General features: G+C 43.2%; 1 long non-coding RNA gene across 2 annotated transcripts in view; it reads right to left on the bottom strand.

Annotated features, from left to right (window-relative positions):
* Positions 1–294: 294 nt before the first annotated feature.
* Positions 295–6,000, bottom strand: part of LOC120316815 — a 48,431-nt gene continuing 42,725 nt past the window's right edge. For both annotated transcript variants that reach the window (XR_005559063.1, XR_005559064.1), the window contains exon 5: positions 295–439. This is a non-coding gene — a long non-coding RNA (uncharacterized LOC120316815). The remainder of the gene's footprint in view (positions 440–6,000) is intronic.

Below are 6,000 nucleotides of genomic sequence, written 5' to 3'. Positions count from 1 at the left end.
CAAGGAGACCATGTCTTACTTTAGGCAGAAAGTTGGCTTGATGACCATGTGCCAGTTCTTCTCTCTCTCAGCAATGGCAAACCGCTTCTGATATCTTCCACATTGTGTGTGTGTGTGTATTGACTCATTCCCAATTTCTAGACCAGGGGTCTTCAAACTTGGCCCTTTTATGACTTGTGGACTTCAACTCCCAGAATTCCTCAGCCAGCATGCCTGGCTGAGGAATTCTGGGAGTTGAAATCCACAAGTCATAAAAGGGCCAAATTTGAAGACCCCTGGTCTAGACCCATAGACTGAAGGATTGTTAAAGATTCATAAATTAAGACACCACAGTAAACAGAAGAAACAGTGATAGCTCCATGCCTGGTTTGAAGATTCTCCAAAATCCAGCAAATGGCCATCATCTTAAGAGGTGATTTCTTCAGATTCTTTCCAGCATCTGCAAGTATTTTAGAGTAGAGCAATGTAAGTGGCAATTATCCCCCAGTTTCTCAATGTATGTACAAAAGGACCGAGAAAAGTCTACCTGGATTGGGGATTTCAGCCAGGAAAAGTACCCGTGTGAGCAATTAAATATTTGCTACAGAAGCATCTAAAGGCAATTGATGTTTTAAGTCAAATCCAACAATAGTGCTCTTTGGTTTTTCCATTGCTTAACTGACAAAATATTCAGACTTGAGAAGTGCTTAAGGGGAAATAAGAGATTAAAAAACTCAGTTTTCTTCCAGGTCATTCTTGGGCCAGACACCACAACTATACTAAATATACATTTTTAAGAAATGTTGTATTCATTTAGTACTACCTAGCAGTAAGTAATATAAGCAAATCATGTACTTATAACTAGGGCAGTAGAAAAAAATGTAAATGTAAATTTTCAACACTTTTTACTGCCTTTTTAAATGAATTGTTTTAAGGGAAAAATGTAATGAGAAAAAGCTGTTGAAAACTATTTTTAATAATCTTCCCGAGGATTATAAGGCAAACTAAATTGGGGGCATGATAGCAAGGGGTAGAAAATTCCAAAATGCTTTTGTGCTTTAAGCATATGCTTCTTATGCTTAATGGTTAATCCAGGACTGGCTGCTGTGTTATGTTCATCATGCAGAGTTTCTCTCATTTTCTTGAAAACAATCAATCAGTGAAGAAATATAAGAAAAGAAATGTTTAAAAATCTAACCATATACACTACCGTGCTCACTTGAAACGCAACATTGCAGAGAATTGAGAAAGAAGAATATTCTGCTTTTGTTCAATGACAACTAGCAAAGATTGTGTCTTTCAAAACAAAAGAAGCAAAGCACTGGCTGGAGGCATGGTCATCAAATTTCCCCATCATTTTTTAAAATTCAGAATTTGCTAGAATGTGTGTGTGTGTGTGTGTGTGTGTGTGTGTGTGTGTGTGTCTGTGCAGCTTTGTCTATTTTTTAAATTAATACTCTTGAGTTATGCACAGAATGACCGTTCTTAAATTTCTGTCAAAGATAATTCACAATAGCAATAGCATTTAGACTTATATATACCGCTTCACAGTGCTTTACAGCCCTCTCTAAGCAGTTTACTGAGTCAGCATATTGCCTCCCCAACAATCTGGGTCCTCATTTTACAGACCTTGGAAGGATGGAAGGCTGAGTCAACCTTGAGTCGGTCAGAATCGAACTGCTGGCAGCCGGCAGTCAGCAGAAGTAGTCTGCATTCTAACCATTGCACCACCACAGCTCTTGTTCTGACTCAGTTGCACAACTGAAATAATTATTCAATGCATACATCGAAATTGTAGAGACAAATCCAAATAAATATTTGCACTGAGTTATAAGTTGGGCTGTTTGAATTATTGGAGGGGAAAACCCTTCTACTTTTCAAGTCTGAATTATACGTTCATTCAATTATTAATTCTGTGCAATTGAGGAAGGAATGTTCCTCAAGAACTCAAAAACTCTTATACATTTTTATAAGTTGATATTTAATACTCTTGCTTTTAAGCTACTCCATACAACTGATGGTTTCAGCTGTTGTAAGCTGACAAGTGACACTGGAGAATAAATTTAGATTTTGATAAAGTCTTAAAGAAATGAGCTTAGTTTCTATTTGCTTCACTCCCTCCCACTGTTATGTCTTGCTTTCCCCCAAGAAATCAAGACAGAATTTTTATCTTCCCAACAGCCCTGTGAGGTAGGCTAAGCTCAGAAACTGACTGCCCAACAATCATCACTGAACTGAGTATAGTTTTGAACATAGATCTTCTTTTGTGTCTTTTGCTATTTTCTGCTTGAAGGAGTGGTGGTGGAAGAAATCTCCCCACCTGTTTAAAATGTTCCGTTTTAAAGTTTGCAAGCTGCCCTCCATAGTCAGTTTTCTCTGGAGCTCCTTACTACAGATTCACTAAATAAAACCCTTTGTTTTAAAATTAAAAGAATGAAAATAACGGTAACTAAAACATAGGCTAGTAAGATGACAGAAGAACGAAAAAGGACATCCAGAATGGGTCCAAACATTGATAAGCAGCACACACCTTTAAATCAAGTGGTTTAATTACAGTACTGCCTGAATTGATTAAAATGCCTGGACAGCCATTTGTCCGAAATGGTGTAGGGTTTCCTGCCTGAGCAGGGGGTTGGACTAGATGACCTCCAAGGTCCCTTCCAACTTTACTACTATTACTAGAATAAAATGCCTTGGTCTGAGGCCAAAAAGCCACACAAATCAATGTCAAAGAGAGGCGATTTCCAAAGTACCACTGGGAAAAAAATACTGCATGCAGTGTCCATATATAGATACGCATAGTATATGTTCAGTGTAGTGGTTAAGATGCTGAACTGGCTCTGGAGAGATTCAGCATCCAGTCCAGCCTCAGCCATAGAAAATCCATGGAGGACTTTGAGACAATTAGTCTCTCTCAGGCAGGCCAATGAACCTCATAGGGCTGTTGTGGTGGAAAATGGGAGCTCTGGATGCCTAAACAAAAGATGGGCTGTAAGGAATTGAAATCTGAAGGCCTGGGAAAGGGGGAAAAATAATAGCTTAACACAGGGGTCCCCAACCTTGGCTACTTTACGACTTGTGGGCTTCAACTCCCAGAATTCCTGAGCCAGCATGGCTCAGCTTGGAAACCTCTCCCTTTCCCCTCAGCATGGCTGGCTCAGGAATTCTGGGAGTTGAAGTCCACGAGTCATAAAAGAGGCAAGGTTGCCTACCTCTGGCCTAGGCCTAGGCCGCTTTATGACTCGTGGACTTCAACTCCCAGAATTCCTGAGCCAGCATGGCTCAGCTTGGAAACTTCTCCCTTTCTCCTCAGCATGGCTGGCTCAGGAATTCTGGGAGTTGAAGTCCACAAGTCATAAAGTAGCCAAGGTTGGGGACCCCTGGCATAACAGAATAACAAAGCTGGAAGGGACCTTGGAGATCTTCTAGTCCAACCCTCTGCTCAAGCAGGAAACTCTGTACCCGTTGCAGACAAAAACCTCCAGTGTTGGACACTGACAACTTCTGGAGGCAAGTTGTTCCATTGGTTAATTGTTCTGTCAGGAAGTTTCTCCTTAGTTCTAGGTTGCTTCTCTCCTTGATCAGTTTCCACCCATTGCTTCTTGTCCTGCCTTCGGGTGCTTTGGAGAACAGGTTGACACCCGCCCCCCTCTTCTTTGTGGCAGCCCCTTAAATGAACTAAACAAGGCCCAGTAGGGAATTCCCATAACTGAGCCTGTTTTAAGCATACTGACTTTGGTTGATCTGGAAAAACTAAACAGCGTCAAACCTCTTTGAATTTGGAAGGGAGGCCAGCAAGACAATGCAAACTCTACAGATTAGACTGAAGGTTAAAAAAAAAAAAAAAAAAACACTATCCTAGATAAGACAATGGCAAATCTTGTCTTCAAGTTATTGTCACAAAAACAACAAGGGACATCTCCATGTAGTCACGCTTGACTCAAGATCCAGAGGCCACCCCTGATGTATCAAAGGGGCTTTGAAGACCTAGCTGCTTCTTCTGAGGGAGACCAAAGCCCCCTTGGGTTCTTTCTCTCCCCCATTCCAGTCTGGTTCTGCTCCCTTGATAACTTTTATTTCCTATTTTTGATTGATTATTGTGAACCACACAGAGTCCTTGGGAATCAGGCAGCCTACAAACGTGTAAATAAATAAATGGAATAAAATAGATAAATAAAATAAACAAAAGAGGATGGTGTTCTATAAAAATGACTAGTCCTATTTTCCGATTTATTTTTTTATTTTTTGCCTAAAAATGCCGTTGTCTTCTCTTCCAATCTTTGAGATTCTGGAAAAGCTATGTACTGAATTAATGGAATTCTGTTCTGACTCAGGCTGACATGTTCTACAGACTTTTCATGCATCTCTCTCCCCCCCCCCCCCAAGTTGAGGCACAATATCGGATACCAGCCAATTTCAGCTATTTTTAAAACTACTTAAGAGATATATAATCTGCTTTCTTATCACATATTATGAGTGATTTATAGCTAGGGCAGACATGTCAAACACAAGGGGGCCAGATGTGGCCCGCGAAGTGGTTTCATGTGGCCCGCGAAGCCATCCTGGAAACAGTGAGGGAACGGCCCCCTCTGCCTTGGCCCTGGCCCAGGCCAGCCAGGAGCCAATGTACAATTTTGTGGTGGCTCTCTATGCTGAAACGCATTCAGTCTTAGCTCCATAAGCCCCCCTCCCCCCGCATGGCCTGAGAGGAACAGTGAGGCTCCTCCAGTGGACCATGCCTTGGCCCTTGCCCTGGTCCCACCCCGTTCTGCCAGAGACCCTCAGATCTGTCCCACTCCTGTCCAGGCCCCCACAGGCACCCTTGACACGAACGATGTAGAGCTGGCCACATCCACCCAGTAGGCCACACTCACCCTGGCCACACCCACCCAGCCCCCCGAGGGCAACCACAATGCTGATGCAGCCCTCAATGAAATTTGAGTTTGACACCCCTGAGCTAGGGCTACAATACAGCCTCCTGAACCTCTGGAGCAGTGGTTCTCAATCTTTTTAATGCCGCGACCCCCAATCGGTCGTAAGTCGAGGACTAAACCAGTTGTAAGTCAAGGACTAAACAGGTCATAAGTCGAGGACTACCCAACCAGTCGTAAGTCGAGGACTTTCCCTGTCTGGGAGCACCGCGCATGCGTGGTGCCGCCAAGGTGTAGCTGGCAAGTGGCAGAGACGGAGCAGGCCGACCACCGGTTGGGCCACCAGCTGGCCCAGCCCAAGGGAGGTAAAGCACCTGCCGGAAAAGGGGAAAAAAATGGCATACAGCCTTGCTTGGCGACCCCCGTGAAAATGGTCGATCGACCCCAAATGGGGTCGCGGCCCATAGGTTGAGAACCGCTGCTTTGGAGGGTCTCTGGTGTTGCATGGCATCATCCGAAGAGACATGGCTAAAACTTTAATTTCATTTTCTGGAGCAAATTTAAGGGGAGGGGAGAGGAACAATCATGTGACATCGCCCCTTACAACCGTAGTCTTAGTGACAGAGTCCCAGGTCCCAATAACGGTTCGTAAGAGAGGACTACTTATAATTCTTTTGTGTATTAACCAAGATTTTGAGGTTGTAACTGTACTCAAATGTAGGGGAAGTGACAGTATTTTGAGTTTGGTCCTGTTTTATAAAAGCTGCTAAATCTAAACGCCACCAAGGGAAAAAGGGGCGCAGAACTTAGTCTCCACACCCCTGTCCCAGCTTGGAAAAACTCCTTATATAGCATAATTCATCTCTCTTTCACCAGCTACCAATCTGCTTGTTGATCTTGGCTCAAGTTGTGAAACTACAATCGCACCCCAGGGTTTAGACAAATAAAAGACCAACAAGGACTGGAGGGAACAATAATTGGCAAGGGAATTGGGCTTCTGCATCAGAAAGATACAGCTTAGTACAAACATAAATATGTAGGGAGGATAAAACATACACTTTATTAGCACAGATGTGGGAAAGCATGCTGAAGATTACCCAACAGGCTGTGTCTTACATGGCCTAAAACCTAGGCAGGACTGAGTCAGGGT

Source organism: Crotalus tigris, unplaced genomic scaffold (genome assembly GCF_016545835.1).
Source record: "Crotalus tigris isolate CLP2741 ecotype Arizona unplaced genomic scaffold, ASM1654583v1 scf7180000019483.1746242, whole genome shotgun sequence".
Lineage (NCBI taxonomy): Eukaryota > Metazoa > Chordata > Lepidosauria > Squamata > Viperidae > Crotalus > Crotalus tigris.
Note: the sequence above shows the minus strand (reverse complement) of the source record. Positions and strands in the feature narration are given on the sequence as shown.